This window comes from Scylla paramamosain, unplaced genomic scaffold, assembly GCF_035594125.1.
Source record: "Scylla paramamosain isolate STU-SP2022 unplaced genomic scaffold, ASM3559412v1 Contig49, whole genome shotgun sequence".
Taxonomy (NCBI): domain Eukaryota; kingdom Metazoa; phylum Arthropoda; class Malacostraca; order Decapoda; family Portunidae; genus Scylla; species Scylla paramamosain.
In genome coordinates this window covers 325,416-342,948 of record NW_026973714.1, presented here as the reverse complement: position 1 = coordinate 342,948, position 17,533 = coordinate 325,416, and the positions used below count along the sequence as shown (strand labels likewise).

Genomic DNA, 17,533 nt, shown 5'->3' with positions numbered 1-17,533 from the left:
AAAAAAAAAGTAAAAACACAGTACACAGGTGTTAACTGAAAGATACCACCGCAAGGATGGAGGTGGGGGGTGGTAGACTTGCAAGGGGAGAGAAAAATAAATCTAGGGACAGGAATAGGAAAAGATTATATAATGTCCACGGTTTTGCTGAAAATTCTATCATTCTTTCGGAAAATTACGATGATTTTCAGAAAAACATCGCTTGCTGAATAACGTATGAGAACTGGTAGTACACATCACCTGTTATAGGATGAAAGACAGCAGCAGTTGTGGCTGTAGTGTTCCAGGGTGCCATGACAGCGACGCATGAGGGAACGCAATGACGAGGACTGCAATGAAGTTCGACAGGTAAGTGTAAAAAAATGGAACGTCAAAAGAGAAAACCAAAAATAGTAGAAAACAATAAGCAAATGCACAATACTCGTCAAACACACGCACACACACACACACACACACATTATTCTATCGGCATCTTGATTTCTTTCTTCAAAGCCTTAAAAATTAAAAACTTGGAGTGAAGAGAAGGAAAAATGGAGAGAGAAAGGTTGAAAAAACTTGAAAGTCTGATTGGAATCTGGAACCGAACAAAAAATATACCAAGAAATTTACACAATCAAAAATGCACAAATATGAATGAAGGCTTTTAAATCTTTGTAAAGTTACAGTAACTCGAAAGAAAAAAAAGAGAGAGAGAGAGGGGAGGGGAGAGGAGATAGATGGTAGCCTAAACGAGCGGTGAAGAATACGGGAAAGAGAGAAAGCTTTGCCTTGAAACTCACCAATGTAGTTGCCGGCAGCACCAACAGCAGCCGTGGTGGCGAGGCGGCGGCGTGTGACGAAGAGCAAGACAAGTAACATCAAGACGAAGAAAGAATGAGGAAGTAAATGACAATACGTTTACGTGCAAGAAGCAAGAATCCCTAAAGGAGGACAATAAAAAGGAGGATGTGGATGACAGGATGATCATCTTAAGACTGCTACAGGACTATACGATCATCTTCAGACTGCTACTGGACTATACCATCCATAGGCACGCATGTACACTAACTATCCTTTCTTAATTAAATATTGTTCTCTCGGTATCTTGCAAAAACGAAAACCGAGTGAGAAAATGGAGAGAAAAAAAGTGAAGAAAAAATGTGGGATAAAAGTTTCATCAGAATCTGATTCCGAAAAAAAGAGTAAGGAATTTGTCTAAAATCATGTAAACGAAGTCTATATCATCTAAAGTTACATTACCAGAATCAGAACACACACACACGACAGAGAGAGAGAGAGAGAGAGAGAGAGAGAGAGAGAGAGAGAGAGCGCGCTTTGGGATTGCACGTCTTGAAACTCACCAATAAATAAAGCTGACAGGGAGAGGTGGCGGCGAGTGACGAGGAGCAGGACAAGGACCATCAAGACAAAAGAGAAAAGAATGATGAAGTAGTAAAAGGAAATATTTTCAAGTCCATGGGAAGAGAGCAGAAAAGGCAGACAAGATGTGGAAGTGGACGAAAGAAATTTAAGACTACAACAAGATTAGTGAAACTGCGTGCATGTAGTCCTTCCCTGATTGCTGCCGGTCCCCACTTTACTCGCTAGCTGTGAGGTATCGTCCTTACCTATCGTCTGACAAGCCAATTTTCGCTTTGCACTCTGATGCCAAGGATTCTTAACTTCTTCACTGCTATTTGGCACGCTGAGACATCTCTTCCTTTTTGACAGCCGCCTCCAAACATTATCCTGGGTAGAAATTACAGAACATACTCTTTAATTCTCTCGTTTGTTGTAGACGCTCACAGATATTTCATACATTGTTTCTAGTGCTGTGAATTGTTGCATGTTGCAGTGAAAATTAATTAATGAGCGAGAAGTTACTGATCTCCCTGAGCATACATATAGAGGCGATCATGAAGAGGGAGCAGATATATTCTCCTTCACCCCCTCCTACATGAAAAACAGGATTAGATGAGTGGTTTAAGAAAATTCCCAGGCTTACTCACTGATCAGGATGCCATGAACTCTACGCTTTCCCTGAGGTGTATACATATATAGCTCGCTTTGGTCTAACACGTGATCTCCAAGACCGTGGTGGTGAACATTACACGCAGATATTGTTCTCTCAGTATCTTGCTCTCTTGCTTTAACGCCTTAGAATTTATTCAAGAAAAATAAATGGAAGCTGAGAGAAAGGAATGAGAAAAAAAATCACGTAAATAAACACGATATTTTTAGATAATTTATTCCAAAACAAGAGAGAGAGAGAGAGAGAGAGAGAGAGAGAGAGAGAGAGAGAGAGAGAGAGAGAGAGAGAGAGAGTGGTGAAAGTGGTGAAAAGAAAGAGAAAGGGGAAGGGAAAGATGACAGCCTAAACGAGCGGTGAGGAATACAGGAGAGGGAAAAAAAAAGGTTTGGGACGCAAGGCTCACCAATAAAGTTGACGCAGCATCAACAGGGACGGTGGTGGCGTGTGGTGAGGTGGCGAGGAGCTGGACGAGGACCATCACGACTGAAAAGCAAAAGGATGAAGAAGTAAAAGGAGACGACGATATGTGTAAGTTCATGCAGAAAAGGAAGCAGAAAACTCAGGGGACAAGAAAAAGGTGGAGGCTGACAAAGAGGACGTGGATAACGAGAGAAAATGTTAAGACTGCAACGACGCGCTCCCCGTCACCCACCACCATTCCCACCCCCCACCAACACACACACACACACACACACACAACCACATTCCTTCACTAAATACTGTCCCCACCCCACCACACACAAGTCCTCTGTCCACTAGCCAGAACACACACACACACACACACACACACACCCTCTCACCACTGCAACGCACGCAAGCATACGACTCACAAACCGAGTCTCTTGAAACTAGAAGTGCAGCAGGAATAAAAGCGGAAGACGAGAATAACAAAACGTTGAGGAAGGCAAAGATGAACAGGCAATCTGTAAAGGGAGAAAAAGCAACATAAACAAAGATTTACTGAATCTCTAAAGTTTGCCTCTAGCGACTTACGGTGATATTAGGAACTTTTGTGTGTGCTTTCGAACACTCACCCACTTTCCAATTGGTCTTAAAATCATGGTTTCCTGGAGAATCTATGAAAAATGTATATAGTGCAAGAATTTAAAAATAGCAACAGAAATCAACGGACTTCCATTGCCTTAGAATACAAGATGAACAAGACAACAACACAAGTGCAGAGGGAACCGAAAAATTGTGGTTGGATGGTTCAAGTGCATAAAAGAAGGGAACAAACGAATGAGGACAGCAGTTTACACGAGGAAAGAGAATGAAACACGAACAAAGGATGAAGCGCATCAAGTGTTAACCAAACAAAACTTAATATCACGTAAAGTTTATAATCTCTTAAATTAAAATCCTGGTTCTTAAGAAGCGCTGATAACACTAAACAATATATACACGAGCGAGCAAATGTGGGTATTGAATTTTAATACAACTTGCGATGCGAGCTGTAAAACTCATCCCCGTCACACACACACACACACACACACACACACACACACACACACACACACACAAAAAAAAAAAATAATAATAATAATAATAATAATAATAAAAATAATAAAATAAAAATAATATATGTAGATAAATAAATAAACTATTTAAACTATTTAATAATAATAATGATAATAATAATAATAATAATAATAATAATAATAATAATAATAATAATAATAATAATAATAAGCGAATAAATTAATAAATTATAAATTCATTAAGTATAAAATACTTGTCATAGCAACGGCATCGGTAGTAAAAGACGATGAGGTGTGTGTGTGACCACACACCGGGACAGCGAGGTCACAACCCCTCGGGTTACATCCCTTACCTACTTGCTGTTAGGTGAACAGGGACTACACATTAAGAGGCTCATCCATTTGCCTCGTCGCTCCCGGGATTCGAACCCAGGCCTTCTTTCGTTGTGAGCCGAACGTGCTAACAACCACTACACTACGCGGTGTGTGTGTGTGTGTGTGTGTGTGATACAAGGAAGAATAGGAGGAATAATCAAGCAAAAATACGAGAAAATTAAGAAAATCCAAATAAAATGTGAAGAGGAAAATACACACGTACAAACGCACAAAATAAACAAAATAGAATAAGAAATAATGTGAATAAAAAGCACGAGAAGAAAAGAAAGAGAAAACAGACAAAATATTGCAACGAAGGAAAAAAAAAAAAGGCCATCGTACAAGAGCGAGTATTAGTACTGTAGGCGGAGGAAGAGAAAGGGGAATAACAGAAAACGGGAAGGAGAAGGATACTGCAGAAACCCGCTCGCCACGCCACACGCCGCCGCCGCTCATCACAGCCACACGCACCGCCAACTTTCATGTCTCCTTGTTCCGGTTTCCTGTTACAAACCAAAGAAATTTGTGTAATCTCTAACACTCTTATAATTGCTTAATTTTGTGTTAACAAGAACTATAGCAAATGTTTGAATACGGATCGCAAGAGTTGAAGCTCCTATTATTATATTTGGTAAACAGGTGGTATACGTATCACAACCATCTAAAAGCGTTCATTCGTTATTGTTGTTGTTCCGTAATCCTCGTCAATAACAAATAACTGACTGCCTAATTATTTCAAGGACTTGAAAACTTGCACCGAGACAGCAATGGAGTAAATATACTAGCAGCTTTTGGAAGTGAAACAAGAAATTACAAAGATCTGTATAATTTATCACACGCACGAGTAAGCGATAACAGAAAATTGGAAGGGAATCGACAAGAGGTAGACGCTGACAGAGAAAGAAAGACAGACAAGAGATAAAGATAAACAGAGAGGGGCGAGGCACAGACAGACAGACGGACAGACAGAGAAGGTGGCGGCGGATGAAAAAAAAAAAGGAAGGCGCAAAGGTGGGGATCATAACAGAGGGTTAGTTAAAGAAAGAAAAGAGGGAAAGGGAAAGAGAAACATTCAGGGCAGAAGTTGGAAGCGCGAAGAGGATGATGAAAAACATATCAGCGAGACGCACGTCGCGTACATTGCCAGTATTCAAGGAACTTTTAACATTAACAAGCATCACGTAAATTATAATATTTTAAACAATGAATCACCAGAAGGACGATTTACGATTAATTCCGAAATAGTTGGGAGGCAATTCTAGGAGGAAGGGAGGGAGGGAGGGAAACGAGGAGGGGGACGAGGAGGTGGAGGGACGAGGAGAGAAAGTAAGGAAGTAGAAGAGGAGGATGGTGATGGAGGCGTGGAGAAAAGGAAGTAACTAGTTAACGAGTAAAGGAGGAAACACATGAATCAGGGGGAAACGAGGGACCGAATGACCCCTGAAGAGCTTGTATCCTATAATAATAATAATAATAATAATAATAATAATAATAATAATGATGATAATAATAATTAGTAGTAGTAGTAGTACCACCAGCTAATACCACCAAATTACCATGAAAAGAAGCGATAATGAAGCCAAGTACATCTAACTTAGCCATCTAACATTCCCTTACTCCCCCCCCCCAGCCTCTCCTCCTTCCACGATGCACAACTCTCCATCCACCAGTGAAGGAAATAAATCTCTGAAGAGGGAGGGAGGAAAGGGGAGAGAGAAGTGGTAGACAGGAGACAGCAAACGAACAAGAGAACGAAATTTATCATCTTGACGTTTAGAGCGGAGGGAGGGAGGAGGAAAACGGTGGAATGCTGCAAGAAACGAACTGACAGCCAAAGAAAGAACAGTGGAGGAGGAGGAAGGAGAGAGGAAAGCAGCAAGAAGTAACAGAGGCCAGCAGGGGGTAGAGTCTGAGGAAGGAGGCACGGGTGGAGGCAGGAAAGGTGTCAGGGGGCAGGATGGAAAGAAGATGAAGGGTAATAATTGTAAACCTATTGGAGAAATTATCAATGTTCACGTGATACCGGGAATACTACCAAATATTTTAAAATCTCACTACTGATGCAGGAACAAATTAACTTGAGAAGAGGCAAGAGGGAAGATAGAGAAGTACATAAAGAAGTGGGAGCGTGCAAAACGAGGAACAAGCGAAGGATGGATGAAGAGAACAAGCAAGCAGTGAGGGAGGAGGAGAAAATGCCAACGAGTGGAGAAGCGAGGGAGAAAACAAGCAAACTGGTGATGATGGAGGGACGTAAAGAGTCTGAGTACCATTACCAACATTTTTAAAAATAAAATAGATATACGTGTATCTTGGAAATATGAAAACAAAACTTACCCCTAAAAAGCATGTAAACTACATAAAAACTTATCAAACCTATCTATAAACATCATGAAAACTAACACACACACACACACACACACACACGTTTGCAACGAGATAAGCAAACTTCCACTGTTTAATACAAGGCTTGAAACTCACCTGAACAAGACGTTGCAATGACACCGGATCGACATTGACAATGTGGCTTGTGTGTGTCCTTGTTCGTGTGGAGAGGAGCGGTGGAGGACAAGATAAAAGATGAGAACGAAGAGAAAGAAAATTAAAATCGAGAAGCGTTGAAGCAGCAGAAAAAGGAAGAGGAGGGTGAGCCTCATCTGCAGATGTAAGGTGAGAAACACAAAGCCAGCGGAGAGGGCGAGGATGATGATAACGATAACGATGGAAAGGCAACGAGGAGGAAGAGGAACACGAGGACAAACGTTAAAAAAGACTAAAGGGGGAAAAGAAAGGAGAAGCAGCAGCCAAAGGAAGCTACACCACCGCTCCTCGCCACCACGACACACACACTGAAAAATGGGAAGTCCCTCAGGCTCGACCCTTCATCGCCTCGAGCTCACGTCTCGAAACCCAAGAAAGTTCGAACAGCAAAAATAGCAATCCCATCTTTTCTGAAACGTACTCTGACCTGTACCGAAAACCTTGTACTGTGCCTGTACATCAGTCGCAGTTTAACAGTTTATTAAAGAAAGGTTGGTTACAAAACAGTGCATAGGGGCGCACGAACATAGGTTGGGGATTAATAACACTACAGAAAAAAAAACAATAAATAAAAGCACTGCAAGAGAACTGGGCACTCAGGCTTGTTATTTTTGTATTGTGGTTTATGAAATGTTACGGGGGATGTTCGTTTTATTTTTGTGTTATATATAATTGTATATTACAATAGTTAAGTTTTTGTTATTATTAACGACTTAATGATGTGATATGAGGAATATTTATGACTCCATGTTACAGGCTATTGTAATGTGAAACTTCATTGATGATTTATTACCGATTACCGTTGTATTATTTTGTTAGGATGGGGGAGATGAGCTTATCGCTGCCGATTCCATTAACAAACATATGCTGCTGCTGCTGCCACTACTACTACTATTACTGCTACTACTACTACTACTACTACTACTACTACTACTACTACTACTACTACTACTACTACCGATATTACTAACACCATCATCACCACCATTACTACTACTACTACTACTACTACTACTACTACTACTACTATTACTACTACTACACTACTATTATTATCAATATTACTACCACCACCACCACCACCATCACTACTACTACTACTATTACTACTACTACTATTATCAATATTACCATCACCACCACCATCACTACTACTACTACTACTACTACTACTACTGGTTCTAGGGTGATTCGTCCCCGGGTGAAATGTCCCGGTTGCTTCATCCCCGGGGTATTCATCCCTGGAGGATTGGAACCCTAGGGTTATTTGTCCCCTAGGGTGATTCGTTCCCTTGGCTGTATTTTTGTCGCGTTAGTTACGAAACTCCATTACTACGACAAGATCCGACCATCAATGTGTGTGTGTGTGTGTGTGTGTGTGTTTGTGATGTTGTGTGAGTGTGTTGTTCGAATCATGATTTGATACATCAGGTTGTTAGCTTGACTACCGTTCACTGGTTCGGTTTTCTATTTTCACTTTTCAGTACGTGGGCCACCACAGTCAGAGCAGCATGCCGCACACAATCCCATCAAGGCGTGGCAGGGAAAAGCTTGTTGATGATCTTAACTTCATCTACGCTGCACAGAAGAAAAACGCCGATGGAACCAAGCAATACTGGCGATGTGAGGCTACTGCATGCAAGGCTCTTGTTCACACAACAGTAGGGGATGAAACCTTCACTATCGTGAAAGTGCGAACGGGCACAATCATTCCACGACTGCTGCGGCTGTGAAGTCGAGGGAGGCCATGGGCGAGCTGAAAGCTGATGCTACTTCTACTCAAGAATGTTCTCGTGCTTTGGTGGCTAACGTTTTGTCAAAAGTGGATGAACATTCACTGGCTCATGTGCCGTCGACATCTACTACGAGCCGCTACGTGCGGCAGTGACGACAGGACGCTCAACAAGCTCCTCCAATTCCCCTGACTCGCACTGGCTATGTTATTCCTGAAGAGTACACCAAGTTAACAGTCGGGAAAGATGTTTTTTATTTCATTTTTTTCTTTATTCTTCAAGTTTCTTTTTTTTTACACACACTATATACATAAATTCAGGAACATATATTCTCTTTTTTTTTTTTCTTTATTTCATCCTCTTGAACAAGCTACGGTTTTCACACTTATATACATAATTTTATTATAAAATATTCTTCTTTTTTTTTTTTTTTTTTTTTTTATCTTTTTAGCGTTTTTTTATTTAATGATTTTCTTCACATATCTTTTTGACATTTCTTCGTATTTTCGTTTTCCTTCGTGTAATTTCATTCTCTTGGATGAATCCATCCATAATTGTTACATTTTTTTTTTCTTTGTATTTTTTTACAAACACGTCCGTTTTACATTTGTTTTTCTTGCCGCATGAAAAGCAAGGCTCAAGTTTATGTAGGAAAAAAAGTTAATTTATCCTCTCCATCAAATTAACTTTTTCACACATGCTTCAATAATTTTACTACATTTTTTTTCATTTTTCTTTTTTGTCCTTTTCAAGTTCCGTTTTTCCCATTGATATACATAACCTTACTAATTTTTTTATTTCTTTTTTTTTCTGTTTTATTTTTTTACGTTACGGTTTTCACACACATACATAATTGTATTACAATATCTTGTTTTTCTTCTTTATTATTTTTTTTATTCACATTTTCACGTTTTTATTTTTTCATTCTCTTGAAAGATATATTTTTCACATATTTCACATTTTCTTTTCCTTGTTTTCCCTCTGGGACAAATCCCGCTGTTCACACAAACATCCACATTGCGTATTTATTTCCTTTATTTTTTCACAAATGCATCCATTATTTTGGTTTATATTTTGTTGGTTTTTCTTTTCCTGTTTTAATTCTTTTTGGGGAACGTTTTTCACACACATATGTAAAATTTTTATACATTATTTTCTTTTTTTTCGTGTTTTTTTTTTTTTATTTCACAGAGAAAATGTTCTTCCTGCGTGACAAGCAAGGCTCAGATTCTTCTAGGAAAACACACAATTAATCCTCTTCTTCACGCTGTCTTTCTTTTTTTTTTTCATTTATTTCACAGAGAAAATGTTCTTCCTGCGTGACAAGCAAGGCTCAGATTCTTGCAGGAAAACACACAATTCATCTTCTTCTTCACGCTGTCTTTCTTTTTCACACAGGCATCCTTAATTTTACTGCATATCTTATTGTTTTTATTTTTTCTTTTTTTTTGTAATTTTCAGGTTTTGTTTTCCATACATAATTTTACTACCTTCTCCTTTTTTCCTATTTTTTTTTTGTTTTGTTTTTGTTTTATCCTCTTGATCAAGTTACGCTTTCCACACAAACATCGATAATATTATTACAGCACGTATTTTACTTTTTCTTTGATTTTTTTTTTTTTTTTTTTAACTCTAAGTTACGTTTTTCATTCTTTTTAACTTGTGTTATCTTATATTTATTTCTTTTCTTTATTTTTTTCATGATCAAGTTTTTTCTTTCACACATGATATATGCATATTTTTCTTCAACGTTTTTCTTTTCTTTCTTTCATCCTCCTGAGCAAGTTACGGTTTTTATAATTATGCACATAATTGTATGAGAGAGAGAGAGAGAGAGAGAGAGAGAGAGAGAGAGAGAGAGAGAGAGAGAGAGAGAGAGAGAGAGAGAGAGAGAGAGAGAGAGAGAGAGAGAGAGAGAGAATGTTTATACTTCACTAAGTACACATGTATGTACTGTGATGTCCAGGTAACAAAAGCCAAAAGACAAGGAGTCCGTGCACCACAACATTTGGTTCTCTTGCGCAACACAAGAGAGCCATGAAAGCAAGGGTGGACTTTGCCGCGGCACAGGCAGCGTCACATCTCAGGCCTGGGCACACAGAGAGCAATGTCTACAGCGACACTGGCACACCTGTCTCAGCAAACACTTTGAGACGCCTGCATGTACTGGATGGCACGATGAAACACCCGCCAAGAGAAAAGTGCGAGGCAAGCAGCCAGCAGAGCGAGGGGCAGGCGCCGTTTTCTGGAGATGCAGACATTTGCACTCTTGCTCACACGTCCTTCACATTCATCAACAGCTTTTCATACTTTTTGTTGTTGTTTATAGATAAATGCTCTATGATCGACACTGACCCTTTTTTTTTTCTATCAAAATAAAAAAAAACATTTAAGAAAATATTTTCATACGAATAAAAAAGTTTTCTAATAATTATTCTAATAAATATTAATTTTACGACGACTTGTTAAAGAAGTAGTTATTGACAGACCTAGAAAAAATGCTCCCCTGCATGACGAACTACTTCAAACACTGACTGAATTAAAATGTTGAAGAGTTATGTTGCAATTAGCAAGACCATCTTCTATTTTACATATTTTTATTTTTCTATTTTTTTCTTTTACATAAATCTGGTTGTAACTCTTCATGAACATGTTTCACGACAGTACGCATCTACACAAAAAGTATCATTAAGCTACAGTGATATTTAGTGACGTGAAAACAATACGGGGAAATACCCCAACCTTACACCCACTATTATGGGTCCTCGTGGCCCAGTGGGTAGAGTGATGGACTTTGGAGTTTTGAGTGAGGGACGCCGAGGTTCAAACCCCACTCAGAACTCACAAGTCAGAACTCACAAGAAACTTCAAGGGCATCCTCTCCATCGCCACGTGTGCCTAACAAGCACACAACACCACGTGGTGATGGAGCTTCGTCACCACGTGGGCCTAACAAACACACAATAGGTGACGGAGCTGCCCACGGGAGGTGAGAGAGCAACACCTCCCTGTGCCTCCCACGGGAGGTGAGAGCTGCAAGGGGCAATATATTATCAAATAATAATATTATTATTATCATACCCATTAATACTTCTACTACCCATTAATACTTCTACTACCACTACTACTGCTACTACCACTACTGCTACTATGTTTACAACCACCCTACCCTCGCTAGAGGTAGGGTAGATGATTTTTCTTTTTTCTTTATATTTTTCACATATGAATCCGTTATTTTGTAGTAGTAGTAGTAGTAGTAGTAGTAGTAGTGGTAGTAGTAGTAGAAGTATTAATGGGTATAATAATAATAATATTATCATTATATATATATATATATATATATATATATATATATATATATATATATATATATATATATATATATATATATATATATATATATATATATATATATATATATATATATATATATATATACTTAATTTTATTACAATATATTTTTTCATTTTTACTTTCATTATCTTTCTATTTTTTTTTCTTTATTTGTTTTTATTTATTTATTTATTTATTTATTTCATTTTTTATTTATTTTTTTGCACATACTTCCTAAATAATTTTTTGTTGAAGTTGATTTTTTCTTTCTTTTTTTTTCTTCATTTCATTCTCTTGAACAAATTGTCTTTTTCTCTCTTATATAAATATTTTCTTTTTACTATATATTTATTTTTTCATGCTTTTTAATCTTTTTGTTGTTCTCTTCGAGAAATTGTTATTTTCACATATGCATTCATTTTTTTACTACACTTTTCTTTTTTTCCCTTTTAATTTCATTGCATGTTTTTTTTTTTCAAAGAAATAATGTTGTTAGTGCATGAAAAACAAGACACCAATTTCTTTTGTTAAAAATACTTTTATCCTCTTCATCATGTTAAGTTTTTCACACATACATCCATTAATGTCTCTTTTTTTCTTTTTTTCGTTATTTTTTTATCCTTTTCAATTTACATTTCTCAGACATATATACGTAATTTTACTTCATTTTTTCTTTCTTCTTTGTTATATTTCATCCTCTTCAACAAGTTCCGCTTTTCACGCAAACATCCATAATTACAGTGCGCATTTTCTTTTTTTTTTTTTTTTTTGTATTTTCTTTTACATTCTCTTGAACGTGTTACGTCTTGTTTACAAATATATCTTTTGTTCTTTATTTTTCAAGTTACGTGTTTTTATTTTTTCCTTTTATTTTATTCTTTTTTCCTTTATTCTTTTTCATCATGATTAACTCACACATACTATATACATATTTTTCTACAACATTATTTTTTTTTCTTTTCTTCATGTCATCCTTCTGGACAACTTACGACTTTCACACTTATATACATACGTAACTGTATTGCAAGATTGTGCTCTTTTATTTTTATTTATTTTTTTCACGTTTCAGTTTGTTTTTTTGCTCATCAGTAAGTCATATGTTTCCCCTTTTCTTTGTTTTCCTGTTTCTTTGTTTTATTTCATCGTCTCACACAAGTAACCCTTTTCTCACAAACATCCCTAATTAGGGTACATGATTTTTCTTTTTTCTTTATATTTTTCACATATCAATCCGTTATTTTACTGCTTATTTTCTTCTTTCTTTCGTTTTCTTTTATTTTTAATCCTCTTTATATATATATATATATATATATATATATATATATATATATATATATATATATATATATATATATATATATATATATATATATATATATATATATATATATATATATATATATATATATATATATATATATATATATATATATATATATATATATATATATATATATATATATATATAAAATATTTACTATAATTTTTTTTTCCTTTATTTCGCATTTTTCCACCGCAATAATGTTGGTGCTGCATAAAAGGCAAGGCTCAGACTCATGCAGGATAAAAAAAAAAAAGACAATTTATCTTCTTCATCAAGTAAGTTTTTCACGCATCCGTCCATAATCTTAGCACCTGTTTCTTTTTATTTTTGTTTATCTTTTTTTTCCTTATTCTCTTTAAATTACTTTTTTTTATTTTTGTTTATTTTTTTATTTCATTTTTTTTTATTCTTCAAGTTTCTTTTTTTTACACAAACTATATACATATATTCAGGAACATATATTCTCTTTTTTTCTTTTCTTTATTTCATCCTCTTGAACAAGCTACGGTTTTCACACTTATATACATAATTTTATTATATAATATTCTTCTTCTTCTTTTTCTTATTTTTTTTTTCTTTTTAGCGTTTTTTTATTTAATGATTTTCTTCACATATCTTTATTCTCTTAGATGAATCCATCCATAATTGTTACATTTTTTTTTCTTTTTCTTTGCATTTTTTTTTTACAAACACGTCCATTGTTTTACTTTGTTTTTCTTGCCGCATGAAAAGCAAGGCTCAAGTTTATGCAGGAAAAAAAGCTAATTTATCCTCTTCATCAAATTAACTTTTTTTTTCACACATGCTTCAATAATTTTGAATTTTTTTTTTTCCTTTTTTTTTTTTGTCCTTTTCAAGTTCCGTTTTTCCCATTGATATACATCATTTTACTATTTTTTTTTTATTTCCTTTTTTCTGTTTTATTTTTTACGTTACGGTTTTCACACACATACATAATTGTATTACAATATCTTATTTTTCTTCTTTATTTTTTACTTTTATTCACATTTTCACGTTTTTAATTTTTCTTTCTCTTGAAAGATATATTTTTAACATTTTTCACATTTTCTTTTCTTTGTTTTTCCCTCTCGGACAAATCACGCTGCTGCTGTGAGTAAGAATGCGACATGTACCTTAAATCTGAGGAGAGAGAGAAAAAGACACGTTACAAAAGTGTTGTGGTTTGAGCAGCACAAGAGCAACAAGATGCAAGACTGGTGCACGGAAATAAGTACACACAGAGATAGCGCACCTAATGAATAGCACTTCTAAATGCACCTTGTCAAACAGTGCTGGGTGGACAGAATGGACACAGGAATCGGGTTGCTAGTGCTGAGTCATTAGGGAGCTTTAAAAGATGAGATAAATGTATGGATGGAGATGATAAGAGATAATGGATTCAAGCTTGAAAAAAAAAAAGTTATACTTAAAAAAGGACTGGAAGAAATTGGTTCTCAAACAGAATGGTGGATGAATGGAAGGGACTCAAGAATCAGGTTGTTAGTGCTGAGTCATTAGGGAGCTTTGAAAGGAGATTAGACACATGAATGGATGGGGATGACAGGTGGAAACAGGCAGGTGTGCTTCAAACAGGGACTGCCACATGTAGGCCAGATGGCTTCCTGCACCAGTCCTTGTGTATTGTGTAAGAAGTGTTCTATGTTCTCACATCATGACTGTTTTTCACAGGCAACAGATTATTTTAATCAGAATCTTGAGGATGATCTTTTTACTGCTGGGATGGCAGTGTTTGGCAATGACTATATTCATGAAATAACACTTGGAAACTGCAATATTTTCCATAAAAGACTGTAAGTGGAAGGTATAAACTCTTTGTTCAATCAATTAAAAAATTGAACAAGTTCTTGAAAATACCAATAACTTTCGCTAAACTGTAGAATCCTTGTGAAACTGTCAACAGCCCACCCTGCCACACACCACCTCACCCTTCACATCACCTCTGTTCAGTCAGTACTAGTGGTGAACACACTCTTGGAAACCCTCACAGCTTTCATTAAACTGATAGAAGGGAGAACTCATGTTGAACTTATGTTGAACAGTCTCCCTGCCACACACACCACCAAACAGCCTACTCATTTCCAGATACTGTTTATTTCTGGGCAAAGTACAGTGCCTTTGCAACTCATGGTCTACACAATGAAGGGATCACCAAGGAGATTAATGAACCGAGTGAACCTAAACCTAATCTAACCCTCAGATGAAGACGTTAATATTACTTCAGTATCATCCAACTCTTCTTATTACCTCACCTAAACTGACTCTTCACCTCACCTCACTTCACCTAACCTGACACACAGAGAGAGAGAGAGAGAGAGAGAGAGAGAGAGAGAGAGAGAGAGAGAGAGAGAGAGAGAGAGAGAGAGAGAGAGAGAGAGAGAGAGAGAGAGAGAGAGAGAAGCCCCATAAATAAACAAAACAAACAAATCCGTTGGCTCTTCCCACCTGTCATGAGTAGCCAGGTATGGGTGGCTTGTCATAGATGTCCTTGAGTGGCGCCAGGATTTCTGTGCCCCCCATGTCGGCTTTCATCGCGGCCTGCAGCTGGCATGCCTCACGCAGCGTTGCCTCTGAGTACACACGACTCCCCCTGCAACAGTCACACCACAAGGATTACGGTAAGCACACACACACACACACACACAGAAGACAGTAGGCACCCGCTGAAATAATAATTACTCCCAGTGAGGTCTAAAACACTATTCAGGGGGTGCTGTGAACTTATCATTAAACCCAGCTGTGACCTCATTAAACATTTCTCTTTGTGTCTCACAACACAAGGGGGCAGTCAGAGCCTGCCCTTTAAAGACAACTCTCTTCCTCCACACAAAACTACAAGCACCTAATAACACACACACCCTTCACTCGAAAATTAAAAATTATCATGGCGACTCCTACACCAGCCTCGGAGTTCCCATTTGGGGAGGGGACCTCAAATGTCCCCAAGTCGGACTGCTCTTATGAGGTGTCTTGACACCCCCGTCAACTTTTTCTTCATTAACTTCTGCAATATTCACGGTCTAAGATCTAATTTTCAATCTGTAGAACACCACCTCTCCTCTTCTAAACCTCATCTTCTTTTCCTCACTGAAACAAAGGTGTCTAAGGCAACTGACAGTAACCCTTTTTCTGCTCTCTCCTAATTTCTCTATCCTACTCGCGTGCCCACGCTCCTGAAACTTCAGAGATTTCCAACATCTGGCTACGACTACAGTCACTCTCAAACTAAATTTATCTGTGCTGTATACCTCTCACCTAACTCCTCTGGCTATAAGAAATTCTTTGACTACTTAACTTCCAAAGTGGAGCACATTCTGACTCTCTTCCCTTTTTCAGAGATCTCCATACTTGGAGACTTTAGTGTTCACCACCAGCTTTGGCTTTCCTCTCCCTTCATTGACCATACTGGTAAACTAGCCTTCAACTTTGCTATCCTCCATGACCTAGAGCAATTGGTGCGACACCCTACTCGTCTTCCTGACTGTCTTAGAGATATGCCCAACATTCTTGACTTTTTCCGTTGGGCTCCTCAGATCACAACCTCATATCTGTATCTTGTCTTATTGCTCCAGTCCCTACTCAGGATCCCCCTAAGTGAAGGTGCCTCTAGCATTTTGCCTCTGCTAGTTGGGAGAACCTGAGGAGGTATTTTGCTGATTTTCCTTGGAATGACTACTGCTTCCGTGTCAGAGATCCGTCTTTGTGTGCTGAGCGCATAACAGAGATGATGGTGTCTGGCATGGAGGCGTACATTCCTCACTCTTTTTCTCGATCAAAACCTTCCAAAGCTTGGTTTAACACAGCTTCTTCTTGTGCTATACAGGATAGAGAGGTGGCCCACTAAAGATACTTAAGCCTTCCATCACCAGAATCTCATGCACTTTATTTTTTTCTGCTCAGAACCATGGCAAGTCTGTTCTTCAACTAGCGAAAAAACTCCTTTATTGATAGAAAGTGTGAAAAACTTTCAAGATCTAACTCCCCTTGTGATGCCTGGTATCTAGCTAAAAATATCTCCAATAACTTTGCTTCTTCTTTCTTTCCTTTATTTCAACCAGATGGCATTAGTGCTATCACATCTATGTCTAAAGCTGAACTCTTCGTTCAAACCTTTGCTAAAAACTCTATCTTGGACGATTCAGGGGTTGTTCCTCCCTCTCCTCCACCATCTGACTACTTCATGCTACCTATTGAAATTCTTCGCAATAATGTTTTTCATGCCCTCGGAAGGCTTATGGACCTGATGGGGTCCCTCCTATTGTTCTCTGAAACTGTGCCTCCGTGCTTGCACCTTGCCTAGTCAAACTCTTTTAACTCTGTCTGTCAACATCTACCTTTCCTTCTTGCTGGAAGTTTGCCTACATTCAGCCTGTTCCTAAAAAGGGTGACCGTTCTAATTCCTCAAACTACCGTCCTATTGCTGTAATTTCCTGCCTATTTAAGTTTTTGAATCTATCCTCAACAAGAAGATTCTTAAACATCTATCACTTCACAACTTCTATCTGATTGTCAGTATGGATTCCGTCAAGGCCGCTCTACTGGTGATCTTCTGGCTTTCCTTACTGAGTCTTGGTCATCCTCTTTTAGAGAATTTGGTGAAACTTTTGCTGTTGAATTAAGCATATCTAAAGCTTTTGATAGAGTCTGGCACAAAGCTTTGATTTCCAAACTACCCTCCTATGGCTTCTATCCTTCTCTCTGTTGCTTCATCTCGAGTTTC

The 17,533-nt window shown here is 37.6% G+C and overlaps 1 long non-coding RNA gene across 1 annotated transcript; it reads right to left on the bottom strand.

The window, feature by feature from the left end:
• Positions 1-31: 31 nt before the first annotated feature.
• Positions 32-6,751, bottom strand: LOC135098184 (uncharacterized). The gene is made up of 3 exons (XR_010266650.1): positions 6,346-6,751; positions 2,415-2,494; positions 32-1,728 (listed from the first exon to the last, which is right to left on the bottom strand). It is a non-coding gene; the product is annotated as an uncharacterized LOC135098184 (long non-coding RNA).
• Between the last annotated feature and the right edge of the window lie 10,782 nt (positions 6,752-17,533).